The sequence below is a fragment of the Alligator mississippiensis genome, chromosome 3, assembly GCF_030867095.1.
Source record: "Alligator mississippiensis isolate rAllMis1 chromosome 3, rAllMis1, whole genome shotgun sequence".
Lineage (NCBI taxonomy): Eukaryota > Metazoa > Chordata > Crocodylia > Alligatoridae > Alligator > Alligator mississippiensis.
The window spans coordinates 277,880,228-277,894,465 of record NC_081826.1 but is presented as its reverse complement, the minus strand read 5'-3'; positions in this window follow the sequence as shown (position 1 = coordinate 277,894,465).

Below are 14,238 nucleotides of genomic sequence, written 5' to 3'. Positions count from 1 at the left end.
AGGATCGCCTGATGGTACCCCTTGCTAGAGGTCTTTTTCTTTGACCAGGCACTGCCACAATCCTGTTGTATATTAGTGTTGTGCAAAGCTTCAGGTGCTGATTTGATTTGAAGGAGATTCAGCTCAATTCGATAATTCAGGCAGCCCCCGCCTGCTGCAACAGGGAGCTGGAGCCAGACTCGGAGCTGGTAAGTAGGTGTGGGAGAGTGGGGGGGGCTGGAGGAGATGGGAGGGGTCTATGGGGGGGACTCCTGCCAGTCCCCATCCCCTGCCTGCTCCCCCAGCCCCCCCATGGCTGCCCTGCCTGCCCCAGCTCCTAGTGCTTTAAAAAAAAGCCCCACTCACCAGTTGGTGCCGGGTGGGGGGGGTGATCCCTGCTGCCCCCCCACTGCCCTATGCTGTGTGGGGGGCTCTGCCATGAGCCCCCTGAACTGCCCTTGCTCCTTGAGCCTCCCCCATGGCTGCCCCACCCGCCCCAGCTCTGGCTCTTTAAGAAAAAAAATAACCAAGAAAAACCCTGGGAGTCACTGTTCTTGCTGTGGCCTCGGGCCTTCGGGGGGCTCATGCAGAGCCCCCCACGTGACATGGGGCAGTAGGGAGCAGTGGAAATTGCCTGCCTGCTGGGCAGGAAATGGTGAGTCCAGGGTTTGGGGGGGGGGGGGGGGCGTTTTCTTAAAGAGCTGGAGCTGGGGCTGGTGGGGCAGCCATGGGGGAGACTGAGGGAGTGGGGGGGATTGGGGGGCTCATGCAGAGCCCCCCATGCAGTGTGGGGCAGTGGGGGGCAGCAGAGGTCACCCCCCCCCCACCTGGCAATACCTGGTGGGTCAAAGCTTTTTTTTCCAAAGTGCTGAAAGCTTGGGTGGGTAGGGCAGCCATTGCCGGGCTGGCAGATTTGGCCGAATTGATTTGGAACAGTGATTCGAATCACTGAATTGAATCACTGTTTCCTGAATTGGCTGAATCTGAAGTGAATACTAGCTGCTTCGCACAGGCCTATTGTATATGTGACTGTTTTTCTGTTCTTGCACAGCTGCAATTGGGGAGCCTTGTAAAGGCAGACATCTGAAATCTTGCTGCTGCTCTAGGCAGGAGTGCAAATTTTGAGTACAAAAATCAATAGATTTTAGGCTGTCTTACAAATATGCTGCTTGTAAGGAATTAATGTTTTCAATATGATGAGCAGCATTTAAAAGGGAGGCTGGCTTCTGGTCAGTTTGGATCCCAATCAGCAGCATTCAAAAGGCAGGGTAGAGATGAACCATGTACTGACTAATCAAAGTTGCATAAGCTTTTGTGAGCTTGAGCTCACTTAATCAGTTGTTGTGAAAGGACATGCACAGAGCAGTATATCAAACAGTGATTTGAGACAGGGGCTGGAGGGGCAAAGGGGAAAGGCAAGCAGTACAGGGAGAGCAAATTGGTATAAGCCCATAGGGGCAAAGCAGTCACACAAACTAATTCAGATGACAGTATAAGAATCTGTGGTATTTGTTTACACCATACTTAACACAATCTAGTCTGTGAATGATTTCTTATTCCATAATTTCTTAGTCAAGTTCATCTTTAAAGTTGTGTTGTCTAAGAACAGCTACTCTGAGGTCAGCAATAGAAAGTCCAGGGAGGTTCAAGTGTTCTGCCACAGGTTTGTGCAGATCTTTCCGGATCTGCTGTAGGATCAGTGTTCTTTTGCTGTTACACATGGGGATCTCCCTGCCTATCCAGTGTAGACAGGAGAGGGACACTACAAGTAGGTGATGGATGTATGATGTTGGTAGAGGTGCAGGTGAATGAACCTCGGAGGTTATCATTTGTGGTGTTTGGGCCAATGATGCTGTGGTCTATATTGATGAGGGGGCAGAGTTTGCATCTGGATCCATTGCAAGGTCTGGTGCCTTGTTGAGAATGGGAGTTAGGAAGCCAATTGCTTGAGAGAGAATGTTTGATGTTGGGGGGCTGTCTGTAACCCGAGAGGGGTTTGTGCTCCATGGCTGCCCTGTTGTCCTTTCCCAGGAAGAGTTAGAGATCATTAATTTTATGTTCAAGTCGGGGGCTGTAGGTGACTGTCGCAGGGCACAAAGGTGCCGTGCTCCTACAGGGGCGGAGGCTGCCTGGGAAGAGGCCCAGAGAGAGAGAGACAGAAGCCCAGGTGCAGGTTACCAGGGCAACAAGCCAGTGGGTAAATTAGCCTGCACCTGCACATGGTCATCTGAACTGGAAGGGGCAAGGCTCTGGGCCCATATAAACTCCAGGACTGGGCCCAGAGAGGGCAGTTCCCTGCCAGCAGCCAAGGGGGAAGGAGCTCTCTCAGAGCAAGCAAAGGGGAGAGGTCTGTCTGCAGGAGCAGCTTCCGATACTGTTAAGGGACAGAGCATTCCCCGGTAGGGTTTGTCTGAGGTTAGAGCCGAGCGGCTTGAATTTGTTACAGCCCGGGTCTGGTGTTTTATTTATTGTTGTATAAAACCGGTGGTTTGGGTGAGGCTATTAGGGGATGGAGGAGGCCTCATAGGGAACCCACAGCAGTGTGGGGACCCCAGCTCCAGAGAGGGCGCAGCAGTTGGGGCACACCGACCCCAGGCACCAGAGAAAGTGCAGCACTTTGCAGGGCTGCGGAGAGCCCAAGCACCAGAGGGGTGCCAAGTGAGACAGGGCTGTGGAGAGCCCAGGAAGGACAAGGGGGCCAAATTGCCTGACAATGGACCTAACAACGTCGGTACCATCTGTGAGGCTTGGGGCATGGTAAAGGGGTGGTTGGAGCCACGCATAGCCCATAAGGCTGGGGTGCTCCGATACACACATTGCAAATGGGACGGACCCACAAGGGGTCCAAGAGCCCATGGGGTCAGAAAGTATAGCAAACCAGGTCCAAGAGGACGAAAAGGCAGCCTCCCTACTATATATATTTTCCATCAAAGACATGGCGGGCGAGAATTGAGGCTGCCCATTGGGCCAACTTGGCACAGTAAAGGGCCTTGGGAGATCACAGCCATCCTGTGGGACCCCATCCCGTGACAGTGACAACCATAGGGATTCTGTTGTCCTTGTCTTGGGATTGGTACTGTAGCAGGTCAGAAGTCTCCTGTCACTTGACATGCTGTGTAGCATGAGGGCGCTGCCTCAGAGGAACTTTGTGTCTCATCACATGCAATCTGCCACCTGTGGTTTGTAGTGTTGTAGAATAGTCCTTGGAACAAACGTAGCTCTCCCTCTGAGTTCTATGCTTCATCTCTTAAGGACACTCCATAGAATCTGTCTCCTAGATATCTTGTTGTAAATTTTGACTTTACCTTGAGAAATGCTTTTCAAAATATACAACTTGACAAACCCGTAGGTTGATAGTCCTCTCGTGAACATTTTTTTTGCACGGAGACAATTCCTCTGAGTAACAGTTTGCAGGCTCTGGCCCTATCTAGTAATACACTTCAAAGAGAATTTTGCTAACAGAGTCCATCAAGTTTTGTGAATTAAAATAATTGCAAACAGCTGTTACATTTTGCTACTGTTTTTAATTGGCATTCACTAGTATGGCTCATTGGTGAACCATTTCACTTATCCTGCTGCACTTCCTATTATCACAAAATTGTCACGTTCTACAAAATTATGAGATCATAAATAAATGCATGAGGATAACCTGTTTGTCAGGATTGAAGGTTATTGGACCAAGCTCAAGGCCAGCCAAGAGGATAGCTGTGCAGAGGGACATTTGGAATCTATAGAAAAATTTAGTATAATTTCCATGATTTTTTTCAATGTAATTTCTTTCTCTCTTTCACCTTCTCTCTGGTATTCTTTCTATGGATCTGTATTGGTATTTTAATACCAGATGTCACTGTAAAGCACAAAAAAGCTCACTCACAAAGATTCAGCAGTTTATTAAAGCTGACTTCTGATTGGGTTGTTCATCAAAAATCCTTATATTTTACAAGATGTATAGCAAGAGCTAAGTTCTTTTAAATCTGAAAATCACTTATTCTATTAGTTAAGGATGAGAGAAAATAGCTTAGCTACCTGTAATCTCCTGTGCCGTTCACCTGTGCATTGAGTCCGTAGGGTTTTTTCTGGTTTTGCTGTTGTTTAGGAAATACACAGGTTTGTTAATGGGTTGGCTTTTGTTCAGTCTCCCAGGGGGTCTTTCCTTCCACGTCTTTGTTGGAAATGATTTTAATTGGGAGGAAGGTAGTCTATCCCACCTCCCCTGGTGCCTTCCTTCAGTTGTCCCAATTGTCCTTCTTGCTTCAGGCTCTACCTCCCCTACATCTCACCTGACGTCAACCAAAGTGTCTCTTCCTGGACCACTAGCACTGGTATTGCATGTACTTCAGTGTTTTGGCCTTCTTAATTTATGATGGTGGGATCTGGATGTTGCTTTGTCCAAGTGTTCCCTACTGCCCTCTTATCTTGTCTATGAGTCTTCCACACCCTGTGCTGTACCATCCCCCGCCATCCCTCTATCCCTTCTGTTTTTATATTTGCCGTGGGTCAGACCTGCATCCATCCTTGTCCTATCTGGCCCTGGCAGGATCCAGTCCGAGTTGTTGGTGTCTGCCCTCCACAGTATTTCTTCAGGTAAGTTATCAAGTCTTCCTTGGCTCTGGTCCTTTAAGAAAACCCCTCCCTGGGGCAACCACTATGTCCCTACAGAGGGACTCTGTTCCAGCTCTGACTCAAGCTCTGGCTCCGGCTCCTCTGTGCTGGTTGGGAACCTCTCTTCTGGTTCCCGTTGCTGGTCTCCTGCTGGGCTTTTTATCCCGGCCTCTGGGGTCTGGGCAGCAAATCAGCCCCAGCATGCTGTTATAAAACGTGCCTACACCAACGTGGGAGCTGGTCCTGGCTCCTCCTGGCTTTGCTGCTTTTTTTCTTTTTTTTCTTTTTCACTTTTGCTGCGTTCCTGTTCCAGCGTTGTGTCCCGCCACCTTTGCTCTTCACCTGGCTGAGGTAAGTCTTTTCCACACTACCCCAGATAGTTATACTACAGTCAGCTGGTTTTCCCAGGCTAACACCATCTCTCTCTTTAAATGCTTTCTTTAAATCTTTTTTCCCCAAGACTCCTTACTTGATCACCAGTTTTTTACCTCTTTCCTTATCTGAACCATACTCCCATGTCTTGTCTTGATTTGTGTTTACTTTCTACAGATGAAACTCATCCCTGTGCAGAAGGTAAGAATGATATCTGTGCACCTTGATTGTAGGATGCAAGTGGTATAACAGACTGTATAGTGGTGAATTCCCACCCAAGCTTTGTGAGACCACTAACTCTCGCTCTCTGTTGGCAAATATCCATTTAAGTGTGAGATACCAGATGTTATTTTAGCATTGATTTTTATTGTGCATTAATAGCTTATATCCCAAGGAGTCAGCCTTCTTAATTTTGAATTTTAAGAGGGTGGGAGTGGCAGGTTCCCTGGTATCCTTTCTAGGTGAACTTTTAATATTTTGTTTGTCATGAAAATTTATGAATGAACCAGGAAAAAATAATTGTCCAGTTCTTTCAGAAATATCTTGCGATCTCATGGTTGGAAGCTGCTTTAATGTTATTTATTTAAAGAGTTTAAGCAACTGTTCTTGCTCTGTGCATTTATGGCAAAACTTAAATTTGTAGAGGGGTTTCAACTTCCATCCTGGGATATTTCATTTGTGTGTTGAGAAAGTAAACATCACATTTTGTTATAGCAACTGAGGTCAGAAGTCAGAAAGATGCAACATGTAGGAAAAAATCCTGCAGTTTTTCAATCTTGTTATTAAAATGATATCAATTGTACAAAAAACCTTCAATTTGTCATATCAGAAAATAATTCAGGCCAAAATTCTAGTCCTGTCCCCATTGAAATGAATGAGGCTTTTGCTGTTTGACTTAAAGGGGGAATGTGATCAAGCCCCAAATCTAGTCCAGACCTGGTTCAAAAGTTCAGGCATGTTTAGATCTGTTCGATGTTTTCCATGGATGCCTAGCTTTCATCTTAATCTCAACATGTCCAAACTAGAGTTTATAATCTATTCCAGTGAGTCTCAACCAGGGTGCCCTGGCATCCTGAGGTGCCTTGAGATCCTTTCAAAGGTGCTGTCATGTACCATGTAAAATCAGTACTGTTAGGTATACAAACATGATTCACAACATAAACCCAGTGATTTCAAATAGGCATTCATAGCATCAAAAACACTGTCTTTTGTCTTTATATCTTCCTTGGTGTCTACTCAAAATGCTGCTGTGAAGATTGTTTTCTTGGTTTGTTAGTTAGACTAGGACACACTTCACCAGCTCCTACTTCTCTATAGCATCAAACAGAAACTACTTCAGCGTGTCTACACATGCTGTTTGCTGCAGAATAGACTAATTACTCTGCAGTAAATACTATGAGTCTACATGTGTGCCCCTGTTAGGCTGGGGTAAACTAATTAACTCTGCAGCAGGGTAGTACTTGTAAATACAAGTACTGTCCTGCTGCAGATTTTTTACTCTGCAGCAGTGCACATGTAGATGCTGCTCTGGCTGACTGGGGCATGAAGGTGCTTCAGTGCAGGGGCTGCCTGTTGACTAGTCCCACCCTTGTGCCCCAGGCAGCCTCTCTGCAGTATGTTGAGATGGGAGGGAGCAGCCCCAGGCTGCCAGCTTGCCCACTCCCCTTCCAGGCCCCTGCCAGTCTGGCTCAATGTGCTGCAGTCCCAGGTACACATGTAGCTGGCACACCTAGGAGTCATAAACTTGCCTGGTGCAATAAGCATTAATATGCATGTGTAGACATGCCTCTTGTCCCCTTTTTTGGATTCTCCAGGACCTACCTATAATCTTGTGTATGCTATTAAGATACTTCTGTCTCCAGCTGGCCCATTCTGCCAACCTTCACAGCCCATTTATTAAAATATGAAATGGCAATTTTTATGTTTTTTGGGTTTGTTTTTTTCTCAGCCTGCTCCCCATAGGTAGAAAGCTATTCCTGCAGCCTTTACAAAGCCCTTTCATCCCCTTCTTCATATACCTTCTTAAAAATCTCCTCTGCCCTCATGCCCACAAAAAATAGATAGTTTTAGGCATCTGGTATGCTGACAACCTTATTTATCAAACAGACTGACTAACATTGCCACAGTGTCTCTTTGTGTTGCTTGTTTGTCTGTAATTATTTGCCAGCACTTATTTTATCCTTTGATTATAAGCTGAGTTTGTGCAGAGCCCTGCAGACTGGGGCTGGTCCTTGACCATAATACAAACAAAAAACCTGATGATTTGAATTGGCTGATTTTAATGGTAAGGTCCATCTACTAAATTCTGTCTTGTATATGGGTATTAGATAATCTAATATTTGGGATTTTCAGTTTTAGTCTGGACCCATCCTTTGTATTCAGGTAGGAATGGTCAGGAGTAAGAGCAGATGAACACAACATCAGCTAAGCTGTTTTCCAAGTGGCTGCTGCTGCTATTGGCAATAATAGGGAATACACAGAAGGACTGACTTCAAGAAGGAATGCTGTTCAGAATTTCCATGGGCACCAGTAGGTCTGCACAAACCATTGCATTGCAAGATGCAACTGCTTGGCCAAGGGAGTGTCTCTTCACTGAAGGTCCTAATGCCAGAATAAGCTAATGTCAGTCATTAGAAATAACAGGTTCTAAATAGCTGGCCTATAAACACTCAACCACAATAGCCTTTGGTGCCAATGATTTTGCTCATAAGATCCTTCCTGGCTTTAAAACACAGGTGTGAAACATGACCCTTCATTTATATCTTGTGTTTATCCTGTATTGTGTGCATCTATGATGTGAATGTTAAGCTCTTTGGGGCAAGGACCATTCCTCTTTGCTGACATTGACCTCAGCAATATAGAAATCAACAATCAGAAAAGAAATGAGACTGTTGTTTGAAAACCCCAGTGCAATGGTAAATGAGTAGTATTTTCTTCCATTTCTGTTTTCTTGATGGAAATTGCAACATTCACTTTTCTAGCACATACAGGGTCAGGTCCAGTTTTCACTGAGGTCCCTCTTTCTCCCCCCCCCCCCATGGAAAGAAAGTGCCACTTAAAAAAAAATCAGTCTGATTATTTTGAGCCACATTCTGTCATCTTTACTCATACTGGGTGCATCTGCATGTGCTATTAAGGTGATGCAATAAACTCCAGAGCAGTTCACACCAGAGTTAACTGCTTCCAGGTGCAGAATATACACATGCGCCTAGGACTACAGCAACTAGAGTTGAGGCAGAGCGGCCCTGGGCTTGGTGGTTAGCCCTGGACTCTGGGTGGCACGTTGTGTGGTGGAGGGGCTGGCAGGAACCAGAAGTCTGGTCCCTGACTGGCTAGGCTGACCTGTGCCTGGTGATCACCGTCCACACAAGTATTTGGTCACAGTTACTTACTCCACAGTAAGGTACTACTGTCCCCTACAGTACTGTCTTACAGTGGAGTTAGTTAATTTACTGCACCCTAATACTAGTGCATGTGTGAATGGTTATGCTTTGCCATGGAGCTAATTAGCCAACTGCAGTAAAACTCATATATAGATGTACCTACTGGGTGCATCTACATGTGCAATAGCACAGCAATAAACTCTGGCACAGCTTGCACTGGAGTTTATCACTCCAGAGCACTGCATTTGAACATGCACTTGGGACTGCAGCATGTTGAGCCATGGCGCAGCAGCCCCAGCTGAAAAGATAGCCACTCCACTGAAGCACCCTTGTTTCTTAGCCAACCCCATCAGTGTCTACACATGCATTGTGGTACATTAAATAAAGCCATCGCAGGACAGTACTTATATTTACAGGTACTAATCTGTGGTGGTGTTTCTTAAGTTACTGTGCCCTAATAGGTGCGCACATGTAAACACAGAAACTTAACTGCAACGATAATTAGGCAACTCCCTGGTAAACATCTCATGTAGATGTACCCACTGAGTAGTAATTTACTCTGTGTATAGCCCATTGGAAGAGATTGAGAGTATATCATGTGACCCGAGTGCAGAATTTGTCTTTTTATGTTTTGGATACACATTAAAAAGAAAATCAAGAAGTGTGCAGGGTGCAAAAGGAATTTGTTTTACCTCCTGTTTCAGATGTAAATTAATCTTACTTGCATACATACATACTCCCTTTCTCAGCTCTATACCTCTCTGTTTTGGGTAAAGATCCCAACTCTTGGCCAAGGGAGTGTCTCTTCACTGAAGGTTTTAATGGCAGAAGGAGGTAATGTGGATCATTAGGAATAATGACAATGAGCATGACCTCTATGATCATTCCATTCCTCCATGTGTTCCTAGGCATGTTCCACACAGTGAATACATATATCTATATTTTAAATATAATCATTGTGGGGCCAGATTCTGCTTCCTCTTCTTATGATCAGAAGCACCTAACAATTATGAGATGATTCTCAGTCAATGATATTTTGGAACAGTTCAATTGTTATATATGTCCACAGTCTAACTCTGCAACTAGCTTACTGAGATACTTGCAATATAAAGTGCAACTCAGTATGAGAAAGAAGGGAGAACCTGACCTCACTAACCAATCAGCACAAAGCAACTTGCAGAGAATTATAAAGTTAAAGTAGCAAAATACTTGATCACAGGGATTTTTTTTGTTTATTTAATGAATTCTTACTGAACTAGTGGCCTATCAAGGCATATTTATGAAATCAAAATACTCATTTGAACAAACCGGTTTCATACACCTAAGGTTTCTATAGATGCCAGCTTCTGATTGCTTGGAAATGGAAAACAAATATCTCTCCAACCATTAGCAGCTGCTGTCTTGTTAATAAACTGCATATAATAGAAGCTGAAATGAGACCACCTTCTCTTTTGTGTCTGCTCTCTATGTAGCTGCTATAGCTCATACTGATTAGAAAATGGAAAACACGTGGGACTAACCTAGCCCCCTTTCATTTAATAACATTTTATATCGGCTTTCCCAAGAGATTTAAAGTTAACTTGACACGGGCAATTGTAACCAATTTCAAATATAATACATATAACATAGTGCTTGCTGCAGCCAAACACATGGAGGAATGAAATGATCATCAAGGTAATGATCTGTTTTAAAACACTGGTTCCTCTTTAAAGGTGATCTGGAGCGGTTTTTAGTAGCTGAGTCCTGACTTTCATCTCCAGTAGTTAATGGCGATGGTAGGTCCTACAGTAAAACATGGCAGGCAGCTGTATTCCTTTCACCATTTTTGGTGGTAAAGAGCCCAGTCCTGCTGTCAGTGGAGTCAGTTTGCACAAACTTCCCACAGAGAGTAGGATTCTTGGGTGCATCCCCACGAGTGCACGTGTACATTTCCCAGGGACATAGTTGTGCTGCTGCTACTTGTTTCTGGGAACACCCCTGCACACATGCTTTGGTATGTGGCAAATTGCCCTGGGTGGTGTAGAGGAGGCTGGGGCTTACCTTGGTGAGGCAACCTTACCTGGGGTTCTGGGGGCCTCCTAGTACTGCAGTGGTGGCGATCCAGGTGCGTGGAGCCTAGCCAGCAGCCAGAGCGTGGCTCTGGCTGGCCAGGTTCCAGTTCTGGGCAGGCATGCTGCAGCCGTGTACACTACCACACTCTTGTTAAGATACCGGGATTTCTCAGAATCGAATTTTGGCTCTGTGATGCAAATATGCAGCATGGAGAACCTTTTCACATATGTTTTGTGGCACCTCAGAAAACTTTGAAGCTCTGCAAAATGCATATTCCTACCTATCTGGACATGCCCATAGTGAGGGAATAGTTTATAGTGGGGTAAACAGTGAGGCCTGGCTTCTTGCTTTTTGCAGCACCAAGGAGCACTGGATGGGGTTCAGAGAAGCTGTGCTGCAAAAGCTTGGGGGGATTTTGGCTGACTTGGCTACCATTGCTGTGGGAACATTGTGCATTCCCTTGAGTACTATAGAATTATGGATTAAATTCCATCTGGAAGGTAGTTTGTACCACATCCTGAGAGGACTGCTTTGGAAACCTTCAAAATCCTTAGGGCATCTTGACTGAATATTCAATAACTTCTCTTCTTGGGTTTGCCTCTGTCTCTCCCAAACTGCTCATGTCTTTCCTGGCTCCACTAAACCTGTTGTCTCTTCTCAAGTTCCTGCTCTCTGTTCCTAATGTACATGCTTCATCCCAGGAAATGTTGTGTGTCAACATGATACTGAATGTTATTCATATACTGATGATGTATACTTAGTTTAAAATTAGAACTTATGTTTTTCTCCCTCTGCACAGTATAGAGCACTAGAGAATCCAGAAACTTACAACTTGTTGTATCTTTATTGCACTGTTTGGAGAATATATAGGGATACACCCTCACCTCCTGAATTCTGCTTTTTGAAATCTTATTTTTAAATGGTCGTAGCTTAGGAATGTAACCACTGGACTAAGATTTGACAGTTGGGCTGCCTGTGTCTTCTCTGAAAAAAATCTGCCTTAGAAAGATCATCATTGTATATCCTTGACCTGCATCTCAATTCTCAACTTGCACCTCAGTCTTGCTGACGTACTTAATTATGAATTTGTGTCTTCTTGTTTATACTGTTATAAGTAGAACTGGTTGAATCTGTTTCATTGTAATACAAACAGAGGATCTTTGATCTATTCAAGGTGTCTTCTAAAGAAATGCTAATTAGCTTCTGAAATATAATAGAATATTTATACAACTACATCATATAATGACATCCCAGTGGTGGTAGTAGTAGTGCATAAATAATATGGTCAGAATAAAAATGTAAAAATGAAAAAATCATGAACTTAAATCCAAAGTAACTTTGAAAATGTTGAGATTGTCCAGAACAAAAGTTTGCTGAAAAAAAAAAAGTGTTTTGAATTTTCCTGTAGGTACCATCATTGAAGTCTAAATGATTGCATGACCATTTTTGGTTTATTTTAAACTGCTTTTTTCCAAAGACAAAAATATATCAACAAGAACTTCTTACTAACTCTAATTGTAAGGCTATTTCTGCTGGTTTCTTGCATATAAGCTCTACATGCTTAGTCTTCTGAAAATTGCAGCGGTAATGGCTCCATCTGATGCCCTGTGAATGAATACAATTTTAGTTTGTTTATGAGCCAATTTCAGTATGTCTTTCATGGAGCTACCATTTACTTGCATAAGCCCTTTAAAAATCGGAGTCCACGCTCTTCCTCTCTAGTTGTGATCTGAGCACATCTTCCACACTCCGTTGTCCCAACTGACAATGGCCTGCTTGTTTTGCCAGTTCATAAATTTATGTAGACTGGGCAGCTGCTGTTTCAGCCATCTAGCAACTTCTCTCTGAAAGTCCCTGCCCTAGGATGCCAGGGATGCTGCTGCTCTTTCACTCTTTAAATCAAAAGTGAAGGCTTCTTTTCCATTGTGGTCTCATTTTCCAGCTTGACATTTCAGGCTGATCTATTGTACTGTATATAATTTGTAAAGCACATTGTTGGCTGTGATCCTGTGAGAGGCTATTGACTTCAGTGGGGTTTCAGGTTAGTTAGCATTGCACAAGATCAGGCTCCATGTAACTTGCAGCCCAAATCTGTTCCCTTTGGAAATGGGGATACATTTCCCAGTGACTTAAAGAGGAACAGAGCTAAGCTGATAGTTTTAACAAACAATAGCATGTGTCTGCACATTGCTCCTGAAGACAGTGCAAGTAAACATGACCCGCAAGCTGCTGAGGCAAGCTGACAGGCAGTAGCCTGACTTGGTACACCAGGATTATTATTAATTATTTGTGCTGTGAACATGATTTGGGGACCATTGTCTTGGCAGTCAGTGTACAAACTCAGCTGCATTTGGGAATATATCTGATTGCGTACTCCTGCCTATGCTGTGCTGGATTTACAGATAATCTGCCAATACCTGGCTTTGAAAAACCTCTATATTTTACTGTTAAAAGAGAAGGGGGTGGCTGTCATATTGCCACCCCTTAATGCAGTAGTTCTCAACCTTTATAGACCCAAGGTACCTCTTGTTAGACTAGACTGACTGGTTAGACTCAAGGCACCCCTATAATTATGAATTGATCAGCACCCTATTTCAAAAACTGATTTATTTGTTGCAGTGCTTGCCTTTTTGCAGAGGGGCCAGGCAATAGGGGCAGGAGAGCAGGAAGGCAGGAAGAGTCTGGGCCTGCTCTTATCTGCTTATCTTTTCACACCTTACTTACCTCCTCATATTTCTTGTGGCAACCTTCAAAGGATCTCACAGCACCCCAGGGTGCCCTGGTACCCTGGTTGTGGATCACTGCCTTAATGGCTTAAAATCTTGAGATTTAAGAAACAGTAAAATAAATGTGGAATTCTTTCCTTCCTTCCTTTATAGTTTTAAGCATTCCAAATATATTTGATCAAAATTTTCAAGCTTTTCTTTACAACTATGAGGACTAGAAAGTTCCTTTAATGGGGTGGGGAGGAGAGCTGAAATTCTCACAACCAGCTTCATCAACTGTGGATTTAAGATAAATGCAAAATGCCATAATCCTGGCAATCTTACTGTAGTAAATCATATTATGATATGGTGAAATCAAGACAGGAGGAAGAAATGAGAGGTAAAGAGTGAAATCTTGGTATGGCACTAGGGAGTTTCACATCTGCATTTCTATCAACCCCATACATCTTAAATTGAATCTTTCTGTAGAAGAAATAGTGGCAAAGGTGTTTACAAAGCTGCAGGTGGAAAGGAAATGGCCTCTCCGCACATAAGAATAAATATTCATTTTATATCATGTCATTCTTCTTGCAAATTTACCTGAAATATTTTCTCATCAAGTGGCAGCATATGTAAAACTTAATTTTTAAGATCAAACTATCAGGAAGATTTTTGTAAAGCAGTCACTGTGGACTCAGCTTTGCACTCACAGTTGTATGCACTTGCAGCTTGTAATGCAAATATTTTTAAACCTTGATCTGTGCGCATAAGAATGCTTACATATTTAAATTGCACTGGCAATTATTGCTTCCCTTGCTTTGCACCTACAAAAAGGGAAGTTAGTAACTTGAAATTTGGCCCTCAGTTAAATTTGGATATAATTTGAATTGAATGAGTTTTAAGCTCTGTGTATGTAATATATCTACATCTATATCTGTGTGTATGTATGTATGTATAAGAAAAGTTATTTTTCTCACTTACATAACTTAGAAATGGGAGAACAGATGTTCAGATGTTTTTTGTTTGTTTTTTTTTCTTTACTTAAAAAAATACTTTCTGACTGCAATCAGGCATGGAAAGCCTCAATCCAAAAGGAAGACATTTTGGAGTAAAAACATGTTTTTGAAGAGTTTAACTCCCTTTAA